Source organism: Triticum urartu, chromosome 1 (assembly GCF_003073215.2).
Source record: "Triticum urartu cultivar G1812 chromosome 1, Tu2.1, whole genome shotgun sequence".
In the NCBI taxonomy this organism is placed as follows: Eukaryota; Viridiplantae; Streptophyta; class Magnoliopsida; order Poales; family Poaceae; genus Triticum; species Triticum urartu.
The window spans coordinates 132,523,667-132,541,305 of NC_053022.1; positions in this window are offsets into that span (position 1 = coordinate 132,523,667).

Genomic DNA, 17,639 nt, shown 5'->3' on the forward strand with positions numbered 1-17,639 from the left:
TGGTGGCTTTGCACTGCGGGCCAATTCACTTGGCCATCTAGAGCAGATCGAAAGCTACGCCCCTGGCCGTCAGGTCAGATTTGGAAGTTTAAACTACACAGCGGACGACAGCGGAGACTTGATGTTCGATGGATCTGAGACGCAGCCGAGCGTGCCGCACTGTCCCGGTGGGCATGATCTAGCTCTGCCGCCGAACAGTGCCCTGGAGGCCGCACCTATGTCCGCTCCGACCCTTGGTTCGGAGCCGACCACACCAATAGAGGATGGGTGGTTAGACACCGCCTCGGGGGTTGCAATATCTACGGCAATCAAGCCGAACACCAGCCTTGTCCTCCACGAAGCCCGTGACTCCAAGATGTCGGACTCCTCTCCGGACTCCGAGCCCTCCGCGCCCCTACCGATCGAATCCGATTGGGTGTCGATCATGGAGTTCACCGCCGCAGACATCTTTCAGCACTCGCCCTTCGGCGACATTCTGAATTCACTCAGGTCTCTCTCTTTGTCAGGAGAGTCCTGGCCGGACTATGACCGGCAGGATTGGGATGTGGACGATGAAGAAATTCGATGCCCACCCACCACCCACTTCGTAGCCACTGTCGATAATTTAAACGACGTGCTCGACTTCGACTCCGAAAACATCAACAGTATGGACGACGATGTAGGAGATGAACATGAACCAATGCCTATAAGGCACTGGACAGCCACCTCATCTCATGATGTATACATGGTGGACACACCCAAAGGAAGCGACGACGAGGAACACAGGGATGCAACAAGGGATCTTTCACTCGAAAAGCAATCAAAGCAGCGACGTAAGCGCCGCTCCAAGCCCCGCCTCGACAGAGACGGCAGCCATACAGACCCAGCCATAGAGCAGGACGAGCCGGTGGACGACGAACATGCCTTCGAGCAGCCGTCCGAACAGGGCAACTTGGATAAACAAACTAAACACCCCGTCCCCGGCGAAAACAATAGTCCGGACGACCTTACGCTGGATAGGCTCATGGAGCAGAAGAACCTCCACAAAAGGCTCATCGCCACTGCGCGTAGCCTGAAAAAGCAGAAGCGGAAGCTCAAAACTGCGGAAGATGCACTCAGAATCAGATGGAGCAAAGTACGCAACACCGCAGACAAATATGGCGGCAGTCGCCGCACAAAAAGCTATCCAAAGCGAAAGCTACTGCCTGAATTTGACGAGGAGGCCTTAGAGCCCCCGTAGTCAAAAAATAGGAAAGCCACCCAGTCGGATAGATGACCGCATGGCCAGCATGGAGCGGCAAGCGGCGCCGCACACAAGCCGGCACGCGATCCACCAAAGGATCCGCATCAAAAAGATGGCCCAGCCAGATCTATCTACGGGCCAAGAAAGCAAGCTCTAGTAAGCAATGCAACACAACAAATATCCGAACATCACGGCACACCCAAATACAGGGGTGCCGCACACCCCCTATGTTTCACAGATGAGGTCCTGGACCATGAATTTCCAGCGGGATTCAAGCCCGTAAACATAGAGGCGTACGACGGAACAACAGACCCTGGGGTCTGGATCGAGGATTATATCCTCCACATACACATGGCCAGAGGAGATGACCTCCATGCCATAAAATACTTACCCCTCAAGCATAAAGGGCCAGCCCGGCATTGGCTCAAAAGCCTTCCCAAAAACACCATTAGAAGTTGGGAAGAGCTTGAGGATGCTTTCCGGGCAAATTTTCAAGGGACCTATGTCCGCCCTCCGGATGTAGACGATCTCAGTCACATAACTCAACAGCCCGGAGAGTCAGCCTGGAAATTCTAGAACAGATTTCTTACTAAAAAGAATCAGATAGTCGACTGTCCGGACGCCGAAGCCCTAGCAGCTTTTAAGCATAACATTCGAGACGAATGGCTCGCCAGACACCTCGGCCAAGAAAAGCCAAGAACAATGGCCACATTAACAAGCCTCATGACCCGCTTTTGCGCAGGAGAGGACAACTGGTTGGCAAGATGTAGCCAGTGACCCAAGTACATCCGAAGTTAGGGATGGAAACGAAAAGCCCCGACGCAGCAAGGACCAGCGCCGGAATAAGGGAAATAGCCCAAAGAGCATGGCGGTCAACGTCGGATTCAAAAGCTCGCGGCAGAATCAGAGAAAGCCGCCCCTCAAGGATAACAGGGACGAGCTATCCAACTTAAACAAAATCTTGGACAAGATATGTCAAATACACAGTACTCCCGGGAAGCCTGCGAACCATACCCATAGAGATTGTTGGGTTTTCAAGCAATCCGGCAAACTCAACGCCGAACACAAGGGGCTCGACACACCAAGTGAGGACGATGACGAACCCCACAAGCAGAGCACCAGGAAACAAAAGGATTTCCACAAGAAGTCAAAACAGTAAACTTACTTCATGTGACGAACAGAATGGCGCCAACAGAGATACGCGCCATACGGCCTATCCAAAAGGAGTCTCGCCAATGGTTGTTAAAACCGATCACCTTCGACCATCAGGATTACTCTAGAAGTATCCGGAACACAGGCTGGACTGCCTTGGTATTAGATCCAATAATCGGCGGACTCCACTTTACAAATGTCCTGATGGACGGCGGTAGCGGTCTAAACCTGTTATACCAGGACACAATCCGCAACATGGGGATAGACCCAACAAAAATTCGCCATAGAAAAACCTCCTTTCAAGGGGTACCGCCAGGCCCGGATGCCCATTGCATGGGTTCTCTCCGGCTAGAAGTTATGTTCGGCTCCCCCGATAACTTCCGTCGCGAACAGCTAACTTTCCACATCGCCCCATTCTCAAGTAGCTATCAAGCACTGCTGGGACGCAAAGCTTTCGCCCGCTTTAACGCAATACCGCATTATGCATCTCTTACGCTTAAGATGCCCAGTCCACGAGGCATCATCTCATTAAAGGGAAAAATTGAGTGTTTCTCAAGCGCGGAAGACAGTGCGGCTGCCTTGACAGCCCCACAATAAAGTGGCTTCACCAGCCAAAGCACCTAAACAGGTCGTTAAGACCACGGACACGGCTAGACGAGTCCGGCATAAACATACAATTGATAAAGGCTTAATAGGCGTATACCCCTGTACTAGGGGCTCCGCGCATATAAAACAAGAGACAATAAAGCTCAATTTTACCCATTTCGATTTATACTTTGTTTATTTAGTATAACTTATGTTCGGCACGATCTTTCTTCAACTAAGTTCCTCTCTTTTACATATGAACACCGTGCTACGCCCGTCCAGGATACGGCACAACGGAGACACAGGCGTAGACGTGCAGCAGGGACCCGTTCCAAGGATTCTTTTCAGATTAAGACCCTGCGTAAACCTTTCTTACTGTCTCTTTTTGATACACATCCCCTGGTTTCTTGGTATAACCAAGGAGGAGGCTGGCGTTTTGGCATGTGGCCACGTCAGAGTTTTTGCGCATACCTGGACACTAGGGGCTTATTACTAAGGGCACTATCCCACCCGCCCTCATAAAGACCGAACACCTTAGGGAGTGTTCGGCGTCGCGAGTTTGGCCTTATATGCATCAGCTCCGAATCATGTCTTTGGTCAAATGTTGGGTTTGCTCGACTCCTGTGTTTTGCTGCCTTACGTTCCGCTCTATCGGCTAAGGCGGCACCAGGAGAACTACTGCGATTGTGCCCTGGTTCGGCCAGGCGAGCACCTCAGTAGAGAAAGCCGAAAACTAACTATCATGATATCGCATGAGACTGGTCAACCACTTGATGACTTACCAGACTTTAGGATTCCTCTGCATTAACGAAGGGCCGTTTCCCGGCCAGGCACATACGCGCCCCGAGTTCGGGCAAGCGCAGGCGCCACTAGGGGCTATATAAGTAGCTTCACTATCAAACTCCTATGGCTAAGTGAAAGTGATAAAGCATCATAGTCCGATTGCCTAGTTCGCTGAGCTATCACCTCCTTTGTAGGACCAAGACATTGGATCTAGTGTGAAAATGTGCCTTCTGTGAACACCCCCGCATTATGTGCGTGGGGGCTGAAGCCGACGACTGCCATCTTTCAGATTATATATACATATATGTTAAACGGCCACACAAGAGGTATTATAATATTTGCAGGCACAAGTATAAAAAGCTTCTACAATTTATCAAAATATTGTTTTACAATAATATATGCTATTCGAATATAGTATCCTTCGAGCACTGCGTCTCTATTAAACGAGCGCCTTGCAGAACTTCCTGAAAATAGTGCTCGGCAGGTACTCGGCTTCCATCCGAGTCTGGGGATGCAACAGCGGTGGCCTCCATTTCCGCCCAGTATGTCTTGACATGGGCAAGAGCCATCCGCGCACCCTCTATGCACGCTGACCTCTTCATCGCATTGATATGCGGCACCGCACCAAGGAACTGTTGCACCAAGTTGAAATAACTTTTTGGCTCTGGCCTCTCTGGCCACAGATGACTCATGACATACTTCATGGCGAGTCCGGACAACCTATTTAGCTCGGCCCATTCGGCCAAACGATTGGCTAATGACATTGGACGCTCTGGATTGTGGAACTGCGACCAAAAGAGCTTTTCCACTTCACGATCTTCTTGATCTCGGAAGTGTTCGGCCACATCTGTGGCACTCGCTGCCAAATCCAGATAGGTGTCCGCCGTACTCCACATCTGGTTTAACGGAGCATGTTTAGGATCACAGAACTTCCTCCATAGCATAAAGGGCTTTCCAGCCGCGATCTCTCCGGCCTGACGCAGCTCCTCCTTCATAGCTCTCATCGCAGAGCGAGCATCCTTGGCATCGGCAACGGCCTTCTCCAGGTCCGCCTGTTCCGCCTGATCTTCTTTTTCAAGAAGCTTGCAATGGTCAGCAGCGCTCTTCAGCTTCATAGCCATCTCGGCCATTTCCTTCTTGCTTTGGCAGTGAGCAGCCTGTTCGGCTTTCAGCTCTTCAATTGCCTTTCCGGCAGCCGCATCACTTTTCCTGGCTTGCTCCTTGGCTCGGGCAAGTTCCGCCGAAGATTCTCCATGGCAGCAGCACCATCTGCATCAAGCGCACACATTGTAAGATACTGGCATAAAGGTCCTCTTACCAGGTGCCGCCGGAGTAATTACATACCTTGTGCCTCGTCAAGCCGCTTGTTGACAAGCGCGATGTCGGCATCTGCCACGTCAAGTTGCCGCTTTAGCTCGGCAAATTCATCAGTTCGGCTAGCCACCTGACACTTCACCACCTACGTATGAAGGCGGCATATTACACCTGGGATTATGATCCTCTGCGTGCCGTCACTTTTGACAACGCACAGAGTCTCAGGGGCCACTATCTACACAGGGTGCATCTTATTTATGCGCAACTATCCAAAAAGGGTACATTATTTCACGTACCTCAAAACCTGTCAGTAAACTCCTGACGGCCTCGTGCAATCCGCTCTCTGCGGATGAAATCCTCTCAATCACCGTACCCATCAATGCACGGTGCTCCTCTGAGATAGATGCTCGCCCTAGCAGATCCTTCAGCTCCTCCGACCGCGCACCAGACGGTGTCGGACTCGTCCGATGGCCCTTTTCAAAGGCCGGACGCGGAGGGCTTTGGGGGGCCATATGACTACCTTCCGGCCCTGCCGGATTCGGATAAACCCTCCGCGATGATACCTCAGGGTCGCCCGCCTCGCAAGGCGGTACGGCAGGGGGGAGGCGTTCTGCTCTCCATCATCTCCGGAAGAAGATCCCCCAAAGACGAGCTCTGCTGAGAAGGGCTAAGGTCCGAGCTACAAGGTAAATTTTCGATTACTCTTCTCAGATATAACGCAAGGATTTCTCTCATTTCTTAAAAAGAAAAACTCCTCTCTACTTACGGCTCGGTGGAGGGCTGATCCCCTTGAGGGCGTAATTCGGCCGAAGTATCCCCCGGCGCAGGATCCTCTGACGAAGATTTCTTCCCCCGCTTTGAGGCCATGGTCTCCGGGTCGTCAGAGGCGGTCCTCTTCTTCCCCTGAGGAGAGGAATTTTCGATTCCTCCCTTTCGTACAACCTTCTTCGAGGAGGCTGTAGCTTCCTTGTCCCCTCCCTCGCTTTCCTCCGAAGGCACAACCTCCAACATCCTGACTTGCACGGGATCCAGTGTGGTCTCGGGGAGGGGGGCCGGACACCTGATTAGCTTTGCTTTCGCTATCCACTCATGTTTAAAGGACAGCTCTTTTAGGGGCAATTTTATGATAAATATACGGATAGCGAGTCCGGGCACAAGGCTACTTACTTGAGTATCCGGGCGATTGCAGCTCAGGCCTGCGTCCTCGGTCAAGTCCGGACACATTGCTTGTGATCCGAAGAAAAATTTGTACATCTCCACGGGCGTTGCGCCCATGAAATGCTGGATAGCTCGTGGTCCCTCCGGATTGAACTCCCATAGGCGAAGGGGGCGACGTTTGCCGGGCAAGGCTCGGCAGATCAACATGACCTGCGTCACCACAACCAGGCTAATGTCTCTTTCTAAGAGATCTCGAATGCGGCCCTGCAACAAGGGCACGTCCTTGGATGGCCCCTAGTCCAGTCCTTTATTGACCCATGACACTAGCTGTGGTGGGGGACCCGAGCGAAAGGCAGGTGGCGCCACCCACTTGGTGCCCCTAGGAATGGTGATGTAAAACCACTCTCGTTGCCACAAGCTGGACTCCTCTTGAAAAGAGCCCTTGGGCCATGGAGCACCAGCATTCTTGCTTATAAAAGCACCTCCGCACTCCGCGTGTCGTCCCTCGATCATCTTCGGGTCTACTTTGAAGGTCTTGAGCCATAGTCCGAAGTGAGGAGTAATACGGAGGAAGGCTTCACACACGACGATGAATGAGGAAATATGGAGGATGGACTCCGGAGCTAAGTCGTGAAATTCCAGCCCATAATAAAACATGAGCCCCCTCACGAAGGGATCCGTCGGGAAGCCTAGCCCCCGAAGGAAGTGAGACATGAACACCACACTCTCACCAGGCTTGGGAGTGGGAATGACCTACCCTTGAGCAGGCAGCCTATGCCAGATTTCGCTGGCCAAGAACCTGGCCTCTCTCAACTTCAGCACGTCCTCCTCCGTGATGGAGGAGGGCATCCATCAGCCTCGAAGGTCAGAACCGAACATTGTCGAAGGTCCGAAGCGCCTGAAATCTGGAGCCTTGGGTGTTGGAACTCGAGGCGAAGGGCGAACTCGTTTGATATTGAAAGAAAGGAGTAGGGCCTTGGTCTCTTTATAAGAGGTTGAATACCAAGGGCCCTCCCCGTGACCATTTGGGACTCGCCTTTGATCGAGAAAACATACCAACGGGTACGGTTGGGTTACCCACGCCCGTATTGATGAGAATCCCGAAATAAGGGGACACGATCTCTGCTTTGATAAGACGTGTCAAGGAAACCGCCTTGCTAAACGCGCTAAGGTGGGACAGTGAAACAATTCGAATAAAGACTTGGTCGTGGTGTGATGTCACGCTACGGAATACGTCGGCGGATTAGATTTGTGTAAATATTATTCTCTCTATGGCAATATGTGGAAACTTATTTTGCAGAGTCGGACACTACCTTTGTGTTCAAAATCTTCTATGAAGTACTTGGAGGAGGAACCCGCCTTGCAATGCCGAAGACAATCTGCGCGCGGGACTCGCCGTCATTGAAGCCTGGTTCAGGGGCTACTGAGGGAGTCCTGGATTAGGGGGTGTCCGGATAGCCGGACTATACCTTCGGCCGGACTCCTGGACTATGAAGATACAAGATTGAAGACTTCGTCCCGTGTCCGGAAGGGACTTTCCTTGGCGTGGAAGGCAAGCTTGGTGATACGGATATGTAGATCTCCTACCATTGTAACCGACTCTCTGTAACCCTAGCCCTCTCCGGTGTCTATATAAACCGGAGGGTTTTAGTCCGTAGGACGAACATCATACCATAGGCTAGCTTCTAGGGTTTAGCCAACTTGATCTTGTGGTAGATCTACTCTTGTACTAGCCATATCATCAATATTAATCACGCAGGAGTAGGGTTTTACCTCCATCGAGAGGGCCCGAACCTGGGTAAAAACATTGTGTCCCTTGTCTCCTGTTACCATCCGCCTAGACGCACAGTTCGGGACCCCCTACCCGAGATCCGCCGGTTTTGACACCGACAACACTTGTTTGGGCCAGTGAGGTGTCGTTGAATATGGGCCGAGTAGTAACGCAATGCCAAACAGGTCAATTATGACTCTCAAGCCGGGCTCTCAAAAGATCCTCAAAAAAAAGGTCGGGCTCTCCAAAAAAGAAAGAGTAAGGACTCTTAGGCCGACATGTGGGAGCCACCGGTGCTTTCGTGCGCTTGCGCGCCGAGAGCATATTGGCGCGTGTTCGAAATTCAAGCTACCTTTTCATCCCCAATCTCCCGCCCCTCCCCCACCTCTGGAATCTTGATTCCTACTCCAGTTCCGCCAAATCCCCCTCCTGTACTCCCTGTACTCAAGCTCACTATCATGTCGCTGGTCAACGCGGATCTCCGAGCCAGAGATCCTGAAGTCTGTCCTGCCTTCGGTCGCTGCGTGCTATCGCTCAACAGTGTTATGGCGGCGCTTGACGACCAGTTTGTCAGCAAAGTGCTGATGGTAACCATCAACGGCGATCGGCCTCCCGTCTCGTCGGACGACCTTGTCAAAGCTCTTGGCATTGCGCATGGCATCCAAATAAGTGACTTGCTCGTTGAAGTCTGTCCGCCACCGGCTGATTTCTTCGTCAGGTTCCAGACAACTTTCGACTGCAGTTGTATGTTCGAATCTTCCCGGCGTTTTTTCTGCGATGGCGCGCTGGTGAGCTTAGATCGGTGGCACCCAGGATGGGGCTCGGTGCCCTCTGAGCTTGAGTTTTTAACAAATCTTACCTTCCACGGCATGCCTCGACGTGCTTGGAACAGCGAGTCCATGAATGAGCTTATCAACGACCTTGGAGGTGAGCTCGTAAGTATGTTTGTTCCTCCAGACAACTGGGCTCTGACGGTTATGGCATGGATGAAGAAGCCGTCCACCATACCGAAGGTGATTGGTGTTGAGATAGCGGTTCTGGAACCGGGGTTGTACTATTCGTCGCCACCAAGGCCGTCGTGGACCACGTTAGGGATGTACCTGTATCGAGTGTTCATGCATGTCGAAGAAGTGGTCAATCCATCAATCAAAGTCCTGCCGCCACTGCTAGTGCCAGGGTCCGTCGACGATGTCCATTACAGGAGTCAATGTCAGACTTTCCCCGTGTTGCTCGGAACGATGGATGGCACAGGGCCTACTCCATCGCGTGGCGGAGACCACTGCTTCTTTGGGAGAAGAGGCGGGGCTGGCTGCCTGGATGTGCTCTAATTTGAGGTAACAACTGAATCTTGTCAGATACTAGTTAAATCCGAGCTATGGGTGTGAAGCACTGATGTTCCAGTACATTTGATTGTGACCTGTTCTAATTTTGTACCTGAACTTTTTTTAGAAAGGGTTGTACGTCAACTTAATGTGCTAGCAGAACTTATTGTGTTGTCTGTCTATTTTCTTTGCACAGCATTCAAGCGATGAACCGTTATGTATGAGTTCGTTGGTTTCAACATAGCCCTACCCGTAGCGATCCACTGCTTCCATCCTGATTGTGCCGCCTGCGTGAAATTTTTGTATGGAAGTTCAGTGTGCTATGATGTTCTATATGATTGTGTCAACTATACAAGTTTTTACTGAGCATCAGCAATGCATATGGTTGAAAGATGTATTTACGAGCATCGACCGATGGGTCTCTCTCTTACACACACACATGCACACACGCACACACACACAAGTGGGACTCGTTGAATTATTTCTTTGCTCGTGACAGCTTTTAATTAGGTTCCACTGTAATCTAACTTTTTTCTTAAGTTATTAATTGAGCTCAGTGACTTCAAAAAGTTGTACAGAAGCCTTGTTCGGGCCTTTCCGGCATCGCTGAATGTGGGCTGAGTAGCCATGTTAGGTTGTACTGTACTACACAGGCCTTTTTTCAACATCAGCAATGCAACTGGGCCGACAGTTGTACGCAATATCCAGGTCAACTTATTATTCTCCGCCCCGCTGGGCTGCAAACTTTCCTAGGAGGTATGCATTAGGCTTAACAAGAAAATGGACTTTAAGAAATACTAAATGGGATGCAATTATAATAACTGGGCAGTAACTATAAAAAATGCAGCAAACGCGTAATTAGTTTTAAAAATGTATTATTTTTGGAATTTTAAAATTTTAATTTCATTACTTGTTGCACGCGCAATATTTCGTTGGATTTTAACGTAATAAAAATTTATTTTGAAATTATATTTAATCTGACTAGAAATTTCGGATAAAAATATTTTGGATCCCATAAAAATGTGGGAATTTTTTTTGAATTCTGTTTTGAGCGGTTGGTTGAAATTATTAATAATTGTCCTAGCTAGAAAATGGGTTGTACTTTTAACAAACTGTAAATGGGTTGTAGTAAATTCCATTAGAATTAAAAAATGGGTTGTACATTCTTACAAATTGCAAATGGGCTATATGTTCTCTGCCACACACTTGTGGGCCTTCTAAGTTGATGCGTCCCCCAAAAAAAATAAGTTGACGCGTATGCAGGGCTTTGTCAACAACACACGGTTCTCGCGGCTGTGGCCGTTGGATGTCCATCCAACGGATGTCGTGCTTCTTCTTCAATCTCGGATATTCTTGCTTCAGCCGCCCAAAAAATGATTCCTCCCCCTGACATCTGGGCGCACCGTTTCGGAGGCTGACCTATAGGCCTACTAAGTTGACGGGTACCAAGGGCTTTGTCAACTTAGTCAATATAAACGATTCTAGTTGTAGTGACCGTACGATGTCCATCTAACGGCCGTAGTGTTTCTTCAACCTCTGGTCTTCTTGCTCCAGCCGCCCAAAGCAGCGCCGGTCGTGTCGCGTGCTCCTGCCTCCCGTGGCCAGTTGTGATGCCGCGGAGGCCTCACCGCCCCATACTACTCCCACCGCTGGCCAGGCCATCCCTCTACTTACCCACACCCCCTGTTATTCTGCGGCGACGGCCACCTCACACCGCAGCCAAACCAGTGAACCCTCGTACCCCTCTCCGTGCGGGCTTCCACTGCCGCGTCTCCCCGGCTCTGCGTCGTCCCCTTCCTAGGCCTCGCCGTTGTCCATCGCCCTGGTGCTCTCGGCACGGCGTGGTCAACGTGGTTAAGGAACGGCTTCCATCGGACATGGACTGTACGTGGAGAGGCTGACAGCTGAGTCCATGACGGCAGCAAGGAAGTGCCTCCTTATTACGTGGAAAATAATGATTCCTCCACCTGACAGCAGGGACCCACCGGACGGGCCACCGTATTTTGCGAAAAAATGTTTCCCCCTGACTGCTGGGACCCACCTGACGGGCCACTGTATTGCGCGAAAAAAATGTTCCCCCCGCTGTCAGCTCGGACCCACCGGAAGTGCCTCCTTATTACGCACAAAAAAATGAATACTCCCCCTGCTGGTCCGGACCCACCTTGGTGGGAGGCTGACTTGTGGGCCTACTAAGTTGACGGCGACGGAATGCTTTGTCAACTTAGTCAATATGAACGATTCTAGCTCTAGTGACCGTACGATGTCCATCCAACGGTCGTAGTGCTTCTTCAACCTCTGGTCTTCTTGCTCCAGCCGCCCAAAGCAGCGCCGGTCGTGCCGCATGCTCCTGCCTCTCATGGCCGGCTGTGCTGCAGCGGAGGCCTCACCGCCCCCTACTATTCTCACCGCTGTCCAGACCCTGTGGCGACGGCAGCCTCACACCGCAGCCGAACCAGTGAACCCTCGTACTCCTCTCTGCGCGGGCTTCCACTACCGCGTCTTCCCCGGCTCCGTGTCGTCCCCTTCCTAGGCCTCGCCGTCGTCCACAGCCCTGGTCCTCTTGGCGTGGCATGGTTAACGTGGTCAAGGAACGGCTTCCATCGGATATGGATTGTACATGGAGAGGCCGACAGCTGGGTCCACGGCCGCAGCAAGGCAGTGCCTCCTTATTACGCGCAAAATAATTATTCCTCCACCTGACAGCGGGGACCCACCGGATGGGCCACCGTATTTGCGAAAAAACCGTTTCCCCCTGACTACTGGGACCCACCAGCTACATCTTTGCACGCAAGGAAGTGCGTCCGGGCAAAAAACCTATTCGCCCCCTGACTGTTGGGACCCACCAGCTACATCTTCGCACGCAAGGAAGTGCCTGACAGTCGGGACCCACCTGGTCGAAGCATACGTAGCATTGTCATTCTGGTCGCGAACATGTACATACATACTGGTCGATGTAGAGGCGCGCACGTGTTGTAGTAGAGGCGTGCACGTAGCATGTACACGTACGTACAGCGGCCAGTGTGCAAGAAAGAAAATACGGCCACGTACGTACATACGGGCAGGGTCTCGAACGACTACTCGCGCATACGTACGGCCAGGGCTTGTGTACATGGCTGGGTCAGAACGGAGAAACTGTGTCGTCGTCATGTTCATGGGGAGCCAACTGGCTGGGTCGGAACGGAATGCATCGTCGTGTTCACCGGGAGGGCTTGGACAGAACAGCCGATGGAAACTAGGCCTGGCGAACCGCAGAACGGAGGAAACAGCCTTGTGTTCGACCGGCCATGTTCGAAACGGGATCCTGTTCATCGGGAGTGGTCTGGCGTACCGCAAAACGGAGGAAACGGACCTCCTACGGTCGAAACGGGGGTCCTGTTGATCGGGAGGGGTGTGGCATACCGCAAAACGAAGGAAACGAACTTGTGTTGGAGCGCTACGGTCGAAACAGGGGTCCTGTTCATCGGGAGGGGTGTGGCGTACCGCAAAACGGGACTCCACGGGATACTGTTCATCTCCACCACCGACCCCCTCCAGCCTCCATGGGCTACTGTTCATCCATCGTCGACCTCCTCCAGCCTCCACCTGTGACTGTTCATCCACGGGCTCCTATTCATCCAGTCTTCACCGCGCGCAACTCCATCGGCTACTGTTCAACCAGCCCTCTCCACGGGCTCCTGTTCAACCACCCCTCCACAGGCTACTATTCATCCAGCCCTCCTCCATCTACTATTCATCCTGCCCTCCACTGGGTGGTCCTGTTCATCCAGCCCTCCACGGGGTCCTGTTCATCCAGCCCCAACCGGCTTGATCGATCGGGGTCCTGTTCATCAACCCCCACCGGGAACTGTTCATCCAAACCCCCCAGCAACGCTCATTGTTCATCCAGAGGCAGCATCGATCGGCTTCAGTAAGCAGTAGTAGCGAAGGAATCGCTCGATCGGGTTCAGTTAATAGCCATCGATCGATCGATCGGGTTCAGTAACGCGTAGCCTGCAGTGCAATCGCTCGGGTTCAGTTAGAGCGCAACGCCTCGCACCCACGCGCGTGCGTGTACGAGAGAAATGCACGTCGCTCGACCCCGACCACCCACCATAACCGGGAACACCTCGATATTTTCATCGCCCTCGCTTCTACCACGGTTTTTTTCGTCATGGACGGCCCAAAGAATGTCATGCAGCTGCGTCTCCGGCCCGCCCAAGACGAAAAGCCCATTTTCTGTCATAGAAGTAGGACCCCACCACATCTATGATGATACCATGTTTGTCACAATTATTGTCATAGAAGTGTCATAAGTATGACAGAAAAAAAATTCTTTCGGCCCAAAATGTCACGGATGTGTCTTTTACTGTAGTGCTACCCCCCGCTGGGGTTACCACGAGGTCCAGGGGCACTCCTCCGAAGAAGTCACCGGCCGGGATCCCGACGAAGAGCAGGTCGGCTCTAGTCTCTCGGGGCGGCGCCCCTGTCCTGACGTCGAACTATGCTGCCGCAGGGCCAGCTACTGCGGCCTCGTCTGCTCCTGGGGCTCACACGCCGACACCCCAGGCTGCGAAGTCTTCGGACTTCGTGCTTCAGAAGAGGCCGAGAGATTACGCCGCCATCGACCAGTAAGTGCCTTGTCCTGATTCTGTTCCTGCTCCTGTCACTGTTACTTGACGCTTTTCCCTTGCACCACCAGGCCGACACTTGCAGCGAAGAAGAAGAGAGAGGGAGCAACCGCGCCCCCTGGGACCCAACAGCCTGCCACGACTGCACCTCCCCTGGCGTGGGAGAGCAGTGACGGTGCTCGCACCTCCCCGGCCCGGTCATCCTCGCGAGGCCCGGAGGACCGATCTTGGGAGAAGACGATCTCCACAGCCAAGTCGGCTCCGGAGGCGCCAGCTTCCGGCTCGGCTGCTGAGGTCCCAAGGGCCTAGGAGCCCCCAGCTCCTTCTGCCGCCACCAACTCGCAAGCCCTGGCGACGACGCTGTCTTCTCCTCATCCCATCACACCACAGGGTCGTGATCCTTATACTCCGCCTGACGCTCTGGATGAGGCTCTTTCCACGCTGACCCATCTTTGCGGCGATCTTCAGGGCACCAACCGTCGCCTGGCATCAGGGTGCATGGAGTTGATCGCGAGGTGGCTGCGATCCGATGCGTCCGTAAGGGCGGCCTGGGGTCAGGCAGTGGCAGCTTCCGAGGAGGGTAAGCGGGCCGCCGACCTAGCCGCGGCTGCCCGCGAGGCGGCGCTGAAGGAGGCCGAGGCCGCCAAGGAGCGCTGCTGGGTCGCGGAGGGCGAGCTGGAGAGCCCACGCAAGGAGCGCGCTGCCGTGGCTCGCCAGCACGAGGCATGAGAGGAGAAGCTGAAGGCTCGAGAATAAGCGGTCACTGGACTTGATGCTGAGCTAGAGCGGCTGGCACAGGCGCAGGCTGCGGAACGCGGCCGCCTGGAGAAGCTGGAGAAGAAGGTGGAGGCGGAGAAGGTCCTGCTGGAAACCAAGGCGGAGGTTCTTGCTAAGGATCACGCGGACTTCAAATCTCTTAAGGGTAGGTCCCGTGAGGCACTGCGGGAGCTCTACGAGAAGGGCCTGGAGAAACCGCTGGTGACTGATGACGAAGGTCCCGCCCAGCTACTTCCTCAGCTCGTCACGACGCTCGAGGGCGTTGTCAACGGAATCGGCCCCATGGTGGAAGGGGAAGTGTGGGCGCTCACCTCATCGGCCCTGACGCGCGTCCTCAGCCACCTTCACCTTCGCGATCCTAACGCTGACCTTGGTGTCCTGCTCGAGCCGATGGATGAAGAGCGTTGCGCGGCTGCTGCCGAAGCCGTGAAGGGCCAAGTGGAGGCCTTGTTGAATAAGTTCCTTGCCATCGACCCCGCGCCTCTGACTGATGGTGCCGCCGGTCCCGTGACCAAGGCGAATGACACGGGCGACGGCGATGCTACCGACAGGAGGGTGCTTCCTGACGACGGCGCCCAAGGCTGAAGAGGAGGCTTGCTGGTGAACGATGGTGCTCCTCCTTGTCTTTACTTTTCCTGTGATATGCAACGTGCCTCGTGGAGGCGTCAAAACTTCCGTTTTGGTGTTTGAAGAACAATATGTCTTGTAATAATTAGGATTCTGTGATTTCCTTTTCGTTGCTTGATGTTCTACATCGACAGGGCCGGTCCAGCACGTGCCTCAGCCGCCATTGGGTCACCCAGATCGCCAGGATGAGACCAAGGGGTGAGGGGCTACGTGACCAGTTAGGCTCCTGAGTCGCAATTCTCAGGAGTCCCCTTTCACATTCAAACAGCCTTCGGAAAGGAAGCGTGGGCCTTGGTGTTCTATGTCGGCAGGGCCCAGCCCCGCGTGTACCTCAGCTGCCATTGGATCGTCTGGATTGCCAGGACGAGACCAAGGGGTGAGGGGCTACATGGCTAGTTAGGCTCCTGAGTCACGATGCTCAGGAGTCCCCTTGACATGCAAACAGACCTCCATACCTTTCCTTGCCGCGGTCCCGCTCGGGAGGGACGCGTGCATGACCTGAGTGCAGCCCCTGTGCCCAGCCCCCTCGCACGACTCTCCCGAGAGGGAAGTGTTGCGACAAGGCTAGACACTGAGCCGTGCGGCTCCCTGAGGTTGATACGGCCATGGAGCCGCCCTCAGTTGTTTATCACCAGCGCGGAGCATAGCGCTTCCGCACTTGCACGGGCATAGCCACTCCTCGACCGTGTCGATTGCCAGCATGGAGTATGGTGCTTCCACTGGTGCGTGGTTGAGGGCTCCCTCTGAGTGGAGCCCCTGGGCGTGTACAGCCCTGCCCTGACACGTGGCTTGCACAGCAGGGCTTGACAAGGTGTGCCTGGGCACTCGTGAGCCAGCGCGGGACTCACGAGGCCCTACCTCAAGGCGGGTTGCGCCTAGTCTTGGTTCCTGATAGCTGTGATGGTCCTGCAAGATTGTTATGCAACCTGCGCTAGATGAATCTCCTGAGGTGATCACATGAGAAGGCCAAACACCAATGACCCCAGGAGGTGACGTGAACGGGGCTGGCCCGCCAGGCAGAGCTCAGTTGTTGGGTTTATCGACGCTGCAGGGACGGGCCTGAGCACAAACACCGTGCCTAGTCTTCTCATGCGAAAAATCCTGAAGAAAGACGACCGGTGCGCGGCTCCCGTGGTGGCGAGGCACCAAGTCGCGCGCCCTGGCTTGACCGTCCGCGATTAGCTCATGCAAGAACATGGCACCAAGGGCCATGGGAGGTGACGTACACGAGAGCTGTCCCGCGAGCCAGAGCTTAGCCTCTTGGGTTTGGCGACGCTGCAGGGACGGACCCGAGCACAGACGTCATGCCAGTCCTTAATCATGAGGCAGTCGTGGATGGGCTTGCAAGGGCGCACGACGTTCATGGTATCGAGGTACCGAACAGGCACGTAGTAGTCATAAGGTAAATCATGGAAGGAGGCAAGCTAATTCAGATAGATGCAAGAACGATGCATGCCACCGGGACAGACCCAAGCGGCCTGGGGATGATGCAGCCCGAGGGGCACCCCCAACTGAGTAAGCTAAAGATGCCAAAGGATACGCATCGCAGGGACAGGCCCGTGCGAACTGGGGATGATGCAGCCCGAGGGGCGCCCCCAACTGAAATAAACCAGAAAGTGTCACCTGGTACCGTTGCCGATGAGGTGCTGGAGTAGCTGAAGATGCATGCTGAAGGGGCTACTCCTCACGAGCCGCCAGGGCCCTGAGCCTCAAGAGACCTAGGGGACCCAAGTGGCTCCTGAAGAACTGTCGCCACATCCGCCAGGGCAGCGTGGTGCCCGGCTTCCTGAGCCGCGAGAATGCTCCGCAAGTGGCGCTGGAGGGTGACAACCGTGTTCGGTAGGCTGAAAGGCATGCGAACATAGATGTGAGGGGGACCCTCACACCGACCAACGCTCAATGGCCAAAAGCGCCCCTGAGATGCGGCCCTATTGAGCCCTAGAATGTCGACGCAGACGCACAACTTGCCGTCCTCGCCAGGACGCGGAGCTGCGCCAGGTGGCGGGCGGCGGTTGCCACACATGGCTCTTGCCTCTTGAAGCTCTTCGGTCTCCTTGGTGATGAACTCCTGAGCACCACGCGTTCCTCGCCTTGTGCCCATTGCTGGGAAGCGTGCCACAAAGCACGCCTCCATGTGGTTCCTGATACGTCTCCGTCGTATCTACTTTTCCAAACACTTTTTCCCTTGTTTTGGACTCCAACTTGCATGATTTGAATGGACCTAACCCGGACTGACGCTGTTTTCAGCAGAATTACCATGGTGTTATTTATGTGCAGAAACAAAAGTTCTCGAAATGACCTAAAACTTCACGGAACATCTT